The sequence below is a fragment of the Neophocaena asiaeorientalis genome, unplaced genomic scaffold, assembly GCF_003031525.2.
Source record: "Neophocaena asiaeorientalis asiaeorientalis breed wild unplaced genomic scaffold, Neophocaena_asiaeorientalis_V1.1 scaffold77, whole genome shotgun sequence".
NCBI lineage: Eukaryota > Metazoa > Chordata > Mammalia > Artiodactyla > Phocoenidae > Neophocaena > Neophocaena asiaeorientalis.
In genome coordinates this window covers 10,870,155-10,883,146 of record NW_020174645.1, presented here as the reverse complement: position 1 = coordinate 10,883,146, position 12,992 = coordinate 10,870,155, and the positions used below count along the sequence as shown (strand labels likewise).

General features: G+C 46.4%; 1 protein-coding gene and 1 non-coding gene across 2 annotated transcripts in view; both read right to left on the bottom strand.

Moving 5' to 3' along the window:
- SPRING1 (SREBF pathway regulator in golgi 1) overlaps positions 1-12,992 on the bottom strand; it is a 219,301-nt gene that overhangs the window by 70,955 nt on the left and 135,354 nt on the right. The gene's annotated exons all lie outside the window — the stretch shown is intronic.
- Positions 1,777-1,882, bottom strand: LOC112408862 (U6 spliceosomal RNA). The gene has a single exon (XR_003005022.1). It is a non-coding gene; the product is annotated as a U6 spliceosomal RNA (small nuclear RNA).

Genomic DNA, 12,992 nt, shown 5'->3' with positions numbered 1-12,992 from the left:
TCTGGGAAATCACACCTTGGGATTCCCTTGTCCTGCCCTTCCCATGTGCAGCCTTGCGGGTAGATTCGGGAAAGAGATTACCACACGCACCTCTGCGGTACTTCACTGACTGCTTAGCCAAAAATGCAGAATGGAGCAGCTTCCCAGAGGACAGCAGAAAGAGGGAAACTTTGTGTGGCTTTCTCTCTGCTCTCCAGGTACAGGCAGCCGCTGGGGACTCTCTGTAGGTAAAATCCTACCAGAATGGAGAAAAACAGCCAGATTCTGCTACTCCTGCCTCATACTGGGAGCTTACATACATCCCAGAAGAACTTACATGAGGAAGCCATGTGCTTCTGTTTAAGATATTTACAAACAACTTCTCTTCTTGTCCTCCCACGTCTCCAGGCACCAGCCCTGCCACATACTTCAAACCCACCTCTCTACAACACTGGTCGCTGCTAATCATCATAGCTAACCTTCCTGAGTGCTTACAATGTTCCCAAAAGTGTATGCTAAGCGCTTGACAGATATTGTTTCATCAAATCCTCCCAAGAACCGCATACAGTAGGTACTATTATTAGCCTCGTTTTACAGGTGAGGAGACAAAGGTGCAGAGAGATGAATTAACGTCTCCAAGGTGCTCAGCCAGCTTCCAACTCAGGCAGGCAGAGTCAAGCACGAGCTGACGGTTAGGTAGTACGTAAGGTGCGTGATGAGTGTGGGGGTAGCCGTACCTGTACACAGACAGAAAGTTCTCCACGTCCCCTTACCTCCTCTCCTATACTCTCTTGCCTGGTGTCTCGAGCAAACACACACAGGGGATTTCGGGAAGAGAAGGCTCCTAAGGTGCCGGCACAACACGGGTAAGCCGGGTAAGGAAAGGCGCGTGGGCTCGTTACTTAGACTACCTTGCAGCCGCTTATTGAATTAGTGTGATTCTTAACATCTTCAACTTGGATCTCCTCCAGGCCAGCCAGCTGGTGCATTCAGTACGACTCAGCTCGCCTTAACTCAATTAACTAAGCCAGGCTGCGCTGAACTCAACAAGTATTTCTTAAGCACTGAGCTGGCTGCAGGGGGAAAAAAAAACAAAGGAGGGCAAGACTCAGACTCTGCCAGACTTGGCCCTTAAGGAGAGATGCCTTGCGCTTTTAACGCATAACACGGTGCCGTATTTTCTAAGTACCACCTTCGCTCTCCCCTTGTGCTATGATTTACTTCATATTTTTCTTTAAATAAATTAATTTTTAAGGAAATTAATTTCCTTCTCTAAACTTAAATAAGTTAATTGTTTAATTATTGAGGTGAAATTGACATAACATAAAAGCAACCATTTTAAAGTGAACAATTCAATAGCATTTAGTACATTCGCAGTGTTGTGTAACCACTACCTCCGTCTAGTTCCAAAACATTTCCATCACTCCAACATAAAACCCCATACCCACCTCCCCTAAACCCCCTTACAAGCACTAATCTGCTTCCTGTTCCCATGGATTTGCCAATTCTGGACGCTTCACATAAATTGAATCATATAATATGTGATCTTTTGTGTCTGGCTCCTTTCACTTAGCATCACGTTCTTGAGGTCATCCATGTTGCAGCATGTGTCAGTGCTTCATTCCTTTTTATGGCCAAATAATATTCCGTTGTCTACATCCACCACAGTCTGTCCATTGTCTCATCTGTTGATAGATATTTGAGCTCTTTCTACCTATAGGCTATTGCGAGTAGTGCTGCTAAATAAGTTTACTTCATTTGTTCATTCATTTCGATATAACTGACATATAATACTGTAAAAACATGAAACACTTCACATATTCGCATGTCATCCTTTCGCAGGGGCTGTTTAATCTTTTCTGTATGTTCCAATTTTTTGGATAGGTGGTGCCGCAGTGAGCACTGAATGTTTATTTTAAAAGGAAAATTTAATCACTACTATAAATAGGAAAACTGTATTTTTCTAATAGGAAATAGAATAGATATATAACTATTATAAGTAAAAATTTCACCGGTGTAGCACATAAAATCACCCGGTGTACTCTCAGATTCAGTAGTAAAAAGCCTGGACTCTGCGTGTGGTCGGCCTTGACTTTGAATCCTGGTTTTGCCATCTGAACCTGGCCAACGTCCTGTCCTCCCCCAGCCCCCTGAATATTGCACAGGTTAGCAGCACGGACCCCTGCGCAGTCAAAAAATCTGAATATAACTTTACAGGTGGCCCTCATATCCATGGTTCCTCACGGAGGATTCAACCAACTATCGGTTGTGTAGTACCGTAGTATTTACTGATAAAAACTGGTTGTGTAAGTGGACCCGCATTGTTCAAGGGTCAACAGTACTTGTAATTGCTTCCTCCTGAAGTTGTTGTGAGAATTAAAAACATGTAAGGTGCTCAGCGCTGTCAGGCACATAGTAAGCGCTCAGTGTGTGAAAGCTGGTAGGTAGGATCACAGGTCATAAACAGGAACAGTAACCGTACTAGTAGCTAACAAAGCAAGTATTTGCCATGTGCCACGAACCTGTGGAGCGTCTTGCATGTGCATTATCTCACATAATCCCCCCAAAGTTCAAATTATTAGTACCCCCATTTTGTAGGTTAGAAAACAGGCTAAGAGAGGTGGAGCCAGTAGTTGAAGGTCATACAGCAGAGACTTGAGCTCTGGGAAGGTTAAATGACACTATGAGAAGTAACTCCAAGTCCACTGGAATGTCAGGCTGACCCTGGGCACAAATGATTAATTGCAAAAGGGCTGCCTGGGCCTTTGAAATCCCAGACCTGGCAACTCACTGCGGACCCAGCCTGGAGGCACCTCCCAGCTGTGTCTTCTCATTGAGTCACTCTTTCCCAGGTCTGCCAACAAGAGGCTCCTCACATCTTTTCTAGTTGACTTACCTCTCATAGTTCATGGGATTCACCTGCCCTCCCTGTACCCCATCATCCCTCTGTGTCCCTAAAATTGCCCCTTTCCTCTGCAATCTCTCCTCTTCCACGTTGCATGGAGCCCTCAAGACTGTCACGCAGCCTCTAACTAATCATCCAGCGTTGGTGCAGAAGTTAGCAGGTCTCGAGTTCACATGTATCCATTACGCCTTCATCAACAGGGATGTATCTGATTCACAGTTTCAGGCTGTGTGGAAATCCTGTCGCACCCAAGGGTGAGACTAGCATCGGCTTGTATTAATTTCCTGGGGCTGCCATCATGAATCAATACAAACTTGGTGGCTCAAAACAACAGGAATTTATTCTCCCACAGATCTGGAAGCCAGAAGTCTGAAGTCAAGGTGGCAGCAGGGCCATGCCACACTCCCTCCAAAGGCTCTAGGGGAGGATCCTTCCTCACCTCTTCCATTTTCTGGTGGTTCCTGGCGTTCCTTGGCTTGTGGCCACATCACTCCAATTTCTGCCTCTGTCTTCACATGGCCTTCTCCCTGTGTGCTTCTTTTCCATCTCTTATAAGGACACTCGTTGTTGGATTTAGGGCCCACCCTGATCTAGTATGATCATCACCTTAATTACCTCTGCAAAGACCTTATTTCCTAATAGGTTAACATTTCAAGACTCCAAGTAGACATGAATTTTGGTGGGATGCTACTCAACCCTATTCTTTATACCAGGTTATTGAACCCAATGGGTACAAACAGAAAAGGGTTGAATTTTCCTCCAAAGACAGTTATCAGCCATATTCTTACAAACCTCCCTTTCCCAGCCCTTAGTGGCAGCCTGGGCATATCCTATAGCTTTCTGGCCAGTTTCCAATATTAACAAGTCGCGTCCAGGTCTGGCCAGTATAAAACATCCAGCTTAGTCTCCCACCCTCCAACTCAGTTTTGCCCCAGGGCCTAAGAAACCCAGGGTGGGCCTGGCCACCTCTTGCCCTGCCCCTCCCCTGTGCTTCTGGCTGCCAGAGTGCACCAAATAGGGTGATTCCATGGGCAACCAAATTTGGCCAGTGCTGCATTAAACCAAGTTACCCAGATGTCTTTACTTTAGACTCAGTTGACGTGTGAATACACATCCAAAAGCAGGTAGTTTCCAACCGTATTCCACCCAGGAAACTCTTGTTCCACAGAACACTCCGCCACCCTGGTGTTCCCCAGACCACGCTTTGGGAAATGCCACACTATATAAAATACTGCAAAATGCAAAGTACATTCACAACTATTATGTGTGCATAGCAAGAGAAGATGAGCTTTTGGGTAAATATACCAACTCTGGAGCATTTTTGTGATTTATTCAGAAAATTGGCTTCTGGACCACTGTGGACAAGACCCAACTTGGCTGGAAGACTGTAATCCCTCAGCAGAGCCACACGGACAGCTAAGCCGGCCAAATTTATTCTGAGAAAGGATAACTCTCATAGTGAAAGGCAAGAACTTTTAAGAAAAATTTATGCTATAGTCTAGTCCTACAATGTATGCAATTGTGTTCTGTACATTCATTCAACAATAGGGACTCAGCAGAATAGTAATAATAACAATAATATGATAGCGAGAGAAAAGATAGAATAAATACGTGTAAGTGCCAGGCAAGGGTTCACCTGCCTTCCTTCTCTGGGGTCCATGCAGCGGTCTCAGCTCCAAGCCCCTCTCAGCCCTTAGCATGAGTCCAGTGCTTAAGTATCTGCGGTTTTCATATAATACAGCCTCTAAATTTTGGCCAGCTTCATCTGGTGCTCAACTGAGCAATCAACAACCTTCTCCAATTCGGTAGAAACTCAGCTATGCTGGACTGACTGCAAGAAACCACGACAGCCTCCAATGTAATGTCTCTCCAAGGGCTTTCAAGGTTAATTTCTGATCATGGTCTGAATTCTATTAACCGTAGAGCTGTACTATCACCTCCCATGTGACTCCCATGTAATCGCAAAGATGAATAGAAACTGGTTTTGTCTGTATTGTCAAGGCAAATATTTTCTGAAAGCCAGGGCCAACCTTACAACTGGGTTCAGTAGGGGCCATCAAGGCAATAAGATTTGAAGCAAGTCAGTCACCATCACTCCATGCCCCATTTCCCATTCCCTCCCCACCCCATACTAAAAAGCCTAGAGAAAAAAAAAAAAAACGTTTAAAATCTGATGATGTTGGGAATTCCCTGGTGGTCCGGTGGCTAGGACTCCCCATGTCCACTGCCGAGGGCCTGGGTTCAATCACTGATCAGGGAACTAAGATCCCACAAGCTGCGCGGCTCAGCCAAAAAAAAAAAAAAGTTAAAATCCGATGGTGTCACCTTAATGGGAAACTCTTTAATCCTCAGTAGTCTAGCAAGTTTATCAGTCTATCCACTTAGCCACCAGCTGCTAAAGGTCAGAGGGGGCAAGGATTCACAGTGGCCTGGGGAACACAGAGCCAGTTCTCACTCTCTCTCAATTTCGTCCCCTGCGTAAAATTTCCTACTGCCCACAGAATGATGTCCAAACTCAAGGACCTTCGTCTGCTGGACCTTGCCCACCTCATGAGCTGAGCACCCCAGGGCAGGGTCTGGTTCTCATTTACCTGCAGGTCTGCCCAGCACCTAGCACAGATTTTGGCAGATAAGCCAGAGCACAGGGAATAAAGAAATGTCAAACGAGTGAAGAAGTATCCTCTATAAAACACAGGTAACACACAAGCAAGTCTCGTCATGATGTCATGTAAAATTTTTTTCTTAAAAAAAAAAAAACTTAACTGGAGAGCAATTTAAATCTTTACCAAATTTCTCAGGGAACACCCAAAAAATCCTATTTATAATGTAAAGCAAAACTTCGGAACTTTTGTACTTCTCTTCCACAGCACCTGGCCCCCACATCGCTCTCAAATTCTCCCCAACTCTCTTTCAGATCTAACTTTTCTCATTTCTCCTCCCATCTCCCTTTCCAAATACAGCTCCCACACCTTTCCAGAAGTATAGGGTAGCTGGCTAAAAGCATGAGCTCTGGGGCTCACCTTGCCAGGTACAAACTCAGTTCTGTCACTCTAATTTGAGCAGGAACCTGGCATGTTAAGTGCCCCATAAATGCAACTTGTTATTTAAATCCTATTGGCTTCTCCATTATTCTTTTTTTTTTTTTAACTTGGCCCGCTTTTCCATTAATGCAGTAAGAAATGTGTATGAGTTTCCTAGGGCTGCCAAAACAAATCACCATAAACTTCATGGCTTAAAACAATAAGAATTTATTCTCTCACAGTTCTGGAGGCCAGAAGTCCAGAATCAAGGTGGCAGTAAGGCTGTGCTCCCTCCAGAGGCTCCGGGGAAGATTTTTGCTCCTTGTCTCTTCCAGTTCCTGGTGGCTGTTAGCATTCCTGCGCTTGTGGCCACACAACTCCACTTCCTACCTCTGTCTTCACATGGCCTTTGCCTGTGGGTCTGTCCTCTGTGTGTCTCGTGAGAACATTTGTCATAGGATTTAGGGCCAACCCAGATAAATCTGGGATTATCTCATTTCAAGATCCTTAATTTAATTACATATGCAAAGACACTTTTTCTAAATAAAGTCACATTCACAGGTTCTGGGGGGTCAGGATATGGACATACCTTTTGTGGGGGGCCAGCATTCACCCACTACAAAATGACACTGGGTCCTTCCTTTTGTGGGTGGCGGATGGGGACAAGGCTGCACACTCCTGTAATTTTTTTCTTAACTTTTAAATTCTTGTAACGATGAATATATCAAGTCAGCAGCCAGCATCAGGTACTTGGCAATGTGGAAGGAAAGAGGCAGATGGCAGAAAGGCACCGTCAACTTTTCCTTTTCACTGACGTTCATCAACTCTTTCATCGATGCAAGTTTGCAGCCATTGCACACCTAATTGCAAGAGCTGCTGCATCTTGCAATTAGGTGTGCAATGCAGGAGGTGAATTGGGTGCAAGAAACAGTGAGTTTCAGCCACATGGTCAGACCCTCAAGCAGACACATCCTGCCGAAGGCCTAGGGACAGAGCATCTCGGCTTTCCCACAGGGGGTGGTGAGCTGCATGTGTTGCTGGCCGCAGTGGGTGGGAGGAGGTGCGGTTCAGGTTAGTTATTTATTGGTATTCTGTGTTAAGATTCCTTCCTCGGCTGCACCGAAGGGATCTAGGAGGCAGTGACTTCACGCGACTCAAACTGCAATCAGACAGCCTCTTGGCTCAATGTGTTTATCTACCCAGAACTATTTTTGGTGTGTGTTCATAGACAGCACACACTAAAGTATTTGGGATTTGAGATGCAAGCGTTAAAGAAGATTAAAGTTAGCTGCTAATGAGCATGCCCAGAATAGATATACTCTGTGTGTGTTTGTGTGTGTGCGTGCTCCATGTGTGTGCTCTGTTGTGTGTCTGCAAAGCAGATGTCTACAAGCCTGCCCTTAAGTGGCCTCACCAATGTCCCAGATAAGCTAAGATGTCCATGGATGGAAGACGGAAATGGATGAAAACTGGACTGTCTCAAAATACTGCCTTGCCAGACAGCCCGACCCCCTCAACTCTATTCTGCCTGCCCTTCGAAGCCCAGCCCACTCCGCCTTAGCAAAGAGCCTCGCTTGACCACTCTCTGAACTCCCAGACCACAGACAACAAACAGGTTTCATCTCCAGTACCAACCTGGATCAAACGGGCAGGGAACACCCAGAGCAGCATGCCGAGTGGGATGCTGAGAACATTCAGACCACACCATAGCTTAAAGCTTCTAAATGTCCCTGCTGTCTAGCCCAGGATCTAGATGGAACAGGCACTTAATCCATACTTGTTCAGTAATTAATTTTCATTGTTTGGACTCTGAAGTTAGGTCAGAAGAAAGGTCTCTCTCTGAAGCACAATTCCCTAAGGACTTCTGAGAGTAAACTTGGATGCCCACTAAAGGGTTGAGTGCCCGGGCTTGCTGGCCTGCCCTCTGTCTTCCCAGCCCTTCCCTCCATTCTGCACATCTCGTCGACCAAATCCTACGTTGTACTGGGGAGTCCCCCTCTAAGAGGCTGGCCCTGTAATTGTTCAGTGAGATAGTAACGCCAGGCTCATCCATCAAGCCTGCCTCTAACAGTTTGGCTTTCCTAATGGAATGTAGTGTCCTTAAGAAGAAGAGAAGCACCATAATGTGAGGTTTTATGCAGGCTGGTTTCTAGCTGTGAGCTGTGGACCTGAAATGATAGTTAAATCGATGAAGAGGCACTAAGCTATTGCCTCTGGATCTGGGTGTCCGTAAAACCCAAGTATTGACAGCCCTGAGTGGATGTGTTGCAGGCTGGCTCTTCCAGCCTTGATTGGGGCTCCCTTTCTCTCTCTCTCTCTCTCTCTGGACAGGAGCAGCCCAAGAGAAATGGAAATATGACGGCTCCCTGACAGTTTTCACAGTCTGCATGACAGACCACCCCCAGAACAAGACTCCAGGTCAAGTGCTCTTCTCCATTCTGGGAATACTCTCAGTGGTATTCCCACTTATGGAGAGAAGCAATTCCTCCCTGGTCTGGCTATAAGGGGTCTGGCAATGGACCGAGAGGCAGGAAGCCTGTCTTCTTCCCCAACGTCTTTCCCCGTCTCGTGATGTGACCTTAGCAGGTAACTTAACCTCTCAACTCCTTCGCTGCCTCATCTGTAATGATCCACCTTTATCACTTCATAGTCCTGCTCTAGGATAAATGAGACAAGCCTCTAAAAGCCGTATGTTAGTCCCCAAGAAAGACCAGAACCAGGTAAATGCTAAGGGTAGCCATTTCCTTTGTTTTTGCTGTGTGCGTTACTAACTTGTGGGATTTTTAAAATAATGGCAAAAATGAATGGATTTATGCAATTGTTGTTTATGCAATTTATGCAATTGTTTATGCAAGGTGCCTTGAGGCATTTCTGGAGTACTGTTTCATTGCTCACCTCTTTTATGGAGTGGATATTGTTAAGCCCATTTCTTAGTCAGCGAACTAATAAGGGAGCTGGCTTTGAAGTGAGCCATGTGGACGGAAGTAATTCCTACTCCTAATCTACTGTGGGGCTCTTCCCTGCTGATGCACAAGTCCCTAGGGGACACTCAGGGATACTGGCTCAGCCAATTGTTGAGCCACATCTCAGGCATTTTCCCACCCTCCCTCCACTCCAGCTATGCTGACCTTCTTTTACTTCTTTACAAGCACCAAATGCTTTCCAATCTCAAACTATGCACACCTGTTCTCTGTGTGGGAGGCCCTTCCTGCCCATGTTTCCTCTGGCCAATCCCTACCCATCCTTCAGGCATCAGCTTCAATGTCACCTTTGCAGTGAAGTCTTCCATGACCCCCAGGCTTTGCCAAGTCCCCCCATTCTCTGCTCTCACAGGCACTATATTTGTCCTTTATAGAGCTTATCACACCTGTATCTAAGTAATTGTTAGTTTAATGTCTGTCTTCCCCACTAATGATGAGTTCCATGAGGGCAAAGAACTGTTTGTCTTGTTCGTTACTGTGAATCCAGAACTGAGCAGGCACCCAGTAAAAATCTGTGGCATGAGAGGATGGATGGATGATGGATAGACGGATGGATGAAGGGAGGGAGGGAGGGAGGGAGGGATGAATAATAGATAAATAGGTGGATGAATGGATGACAGACAGATGTATAGATAACGGATGGATGGATAGATGGATGGAGAAATAAATGGATGGATGGATAGATGGAGAAATAAATGGATGGATGGATAGATGGATGGATTAACAGACAGATGATGGATGGATGTACAGATAGTGGATGGATGGATGAATGGATGGATATAGTCTGTTTGTAAATGAGAGTGATCCAAATTACCAGTATTCATCATCAAGAGAAAGTTCTGAGTTCCAAATGTTCAGAGAAGCTTATGAATGCAGACCTAGGCTGTATGTCAGCAGGGTCACGCTCCCACTGACACTCTGACGATGGCTGCCAATCCTTGGTGCTCCCTGGCTTGCAGCTACATTACTTGAATTCCTGCCTTTGTCTTCTCACATTGTTTTCCCTCTTCTTATAAGGACACCAGTCATACTGGATTAAGGGTCCAGCCTACTGCAATGACTTCATCTTAGCTAATTACACCTGCAGCAACCTTGTTTCCAAACAAGGTCACATCCTGAGGTACTCTTGGTTAGGATTTCAAACGTACCTTTGTGGGGGGTACTCAGTTCAACCCATAACAATATATGAAACAGCAGTGCCTCTCCCAGGTGTGTATCCTAGAGACACCCCTGCCTAGGATGACAAGGAGACACGCATGAGGATGTTGGTGGAGGCCAGGTTTGTCAAAGCAAGGAGCCAGAGGTGACCTACCTGTCCATGACAGGCTAAATAGATAAACCGCATCCGATACATGCAGATCATGGAATAATATGCATCCGGCAGAAATAATACACTGGATTTGCATATATCACCGTGGATAGATCTTAAAAACATAGCATGAGATGAAAAAAGTAGGAACTAGGCTGAGATTTATGATACAACCCCAGGGACATAAATTTAAAACATACACGCCCAAAGAACAACATTACGCATGTTTCATAAGCACTGGAAAGTGGGTGGGAAAGTTTATGTTGTGCCCACTGGAGTCGCTGCCCGCGGGAAGCAGGGACAGTGGCGGCCCTAGATGAAGGCAGGCACGAGACGGGTCTGGGACGGACAAGCGCTGGGCCTGTGGCCTAAACCGGGACGTGTGAATCTATGCATGTGTGCATCGGGGTCCACACTTTACAAAGGGAAGAACTCCTGTAAGGGATAGATGAGTGATAATTGTGCTGAGGACCTGGGGGGAGTCCAGGGTCTTGCAAGGACACACAGCAGGGATACTTGATGTGCTCTGGAGCAGCAGGGAAGACTCTGGAGAAAACAGCGCTTACGCTATGACCTGGAGAAGGACCGGAGTTGGGCTGGGTGGGGAAGAGCAGGACAGAAAGTGCTAGGCAGAAGGACCACATGTGTATGAGCCCAGGAAGGCCCAGGCTGGCCTGGGTGTGTCAGCCTGGGAGAAGGGCACAGTCCTGGCGCCATCGCTCTGCCCTACCCACCACCCCTAAGGAAGGACAGCAGACAGAGCTAGCTGTGGGTGTGTCACCCGCTCAGATGCCCACGGGGACCAGGTGGCAGAAATGAGTAAATGACACAGGCGCATATGAAACACTTCCACAGAGAATTGCGGGTCTTCCTCTACTTCAAAACAACAGGGCTCTCCAAGTCTCCTTTTCCTCACTTTTGATGGAGACATGGGTGCCGGTTTCTTCTTTAAGAAAAAGAGCGGTGGAGTGTGATGAGAAGCAGCAGCTGACTCAGAGTTGGGGGAACGCTAAGGCGGGCTGGAGCCTGTGGAGGACCCGGAAGGGACACCCCCGAAGGGGCAGCTGCCACTGAGCTTCAGACAATGCCTGCCTTCTCCCGAATGCAGTCCCAGTGTTGACAGCTCTTTCCTTTCTCAAGAGAAGCTGTTGCTCTGGATTTTCATGTGAAATCTTTTCCTTTTACCTGCTACTATCTAATCTGACCATAATGAAGTACCACATCACACCAACTAGGATGCTATCATAAAAGAAATAAAATGGGAAGTAACAAGTGTTGGGGAGGATGTGGAGAAATTGGAACACTCATACTTTGGTCGTGGGAATAAAAAGTGGCCCAGACACTGTGGAAAACAAAGTGGTGGTTTCTCAAAAAGTTAAACATAGAATTACCATGTGACCCGGCAATTCCACTCCTCATTATGTGCCCAAAACAACTGGAAGCAGGTGCTCAAACTAGCTCATCTACAAGCATGTTCATAGCAGCATTATTCACAAATAGCCAAAAGGGAGAAACAACCCAAAGTCCATGAAGGGCTAAGTGCATAAACAAAATGTGGTCTATCCGTACAATGGAATATTATTTGGCCATAAAAAGGAATGAAGCACTGACAGAGGCTACAACATGGATGACCTCAAGAACGTGATGCTAAATGAAAGAAGCCAGATACAAATGGTCACATAGTATATGATTCCATTTATATATAGTGTCCAAAATAGGCAAAACTACAGAGACAGAAAGCAGATTACTGGTTGCCAGGGGCTGGGGGGAGAGGGGAATGGGGACGAATGAATAATGGGTATGGGACTTCCTTTTGGGTGATGAAAGTTTTTTAGGACGAAATCAAGGCGGCAGCTGCACAAGACTGTGACTGTACTGAATGCCACCGAATTGCTCACTTTAAAATGGATAATTTCATATTATGTAAATTGCCCCTCAATTAAAAATACTAGAAAATATGTATTTCAAACATTTAAGAGAAAATATATAGGCCAAAAAATAAACAAGCCCACAGACTGAATCTCAGGTCTGTGGTGCCCAGGTGTAAGTCCGGTGCACTTAAGTAAGTCCCGACAGACGATCTCGTGAAGAGCTGGGAGTTAGGATCCCTGTTTTAACTGGGAGGAAACTGAGGCTCCAAGAGATAAAGGGACTGGATGAGGGTCAAGGGCAGGAGCTGGGGCTGGGGGCCAGAGTGTGGTCTCCAAGCAAACTGGTCCCATGTTCCATGTGCTGGGGCTGAGGGCTGGGAAAAGCACAAGAGGGGTGACAGCTACTGAAGAAGGTGGTGGTGAGAGGCCCTGTCAGAGCTGCAAGTTCAGACAAGAACCACGCGTGTCGAGACTGCCTTGGAACTGTCACGTCCTCCCCACAAGGCTGCGCGCTCTCGTTCCGAATTTAAGGCAGTTCCGAAGACCCATGCTGAACACTTACTGGGCACAAGGTTCGCGCTACGTGTGAACATCACACAAGTACCAAGTCTGACGCCTAAGGGTTCGCTCTGTGCAAAGCCCGTTCTACACAAGGGCCTCTCAGATGCTCACAGCAACTCTATGAGGCAGAAGCAGGACTGGCACACCCTGCAAGCGTTGACTTACACCAATTCAGCCATGCACCGCTGGCCAAAAAAAAGAGGGAGAAAGGCTCATTGAAAGGGTGTGGACAATGCCCCCTGTCTTGTTTGCATGTGGACTTGCCACACAGGAAGCATGGAAATGGAATATATGGACCTGCTCATCTGCAGTCTCCAATCCTGGGAGCCTTTCCTGTGATGAACAGCTGTCTGCGCTAAGTGTGAT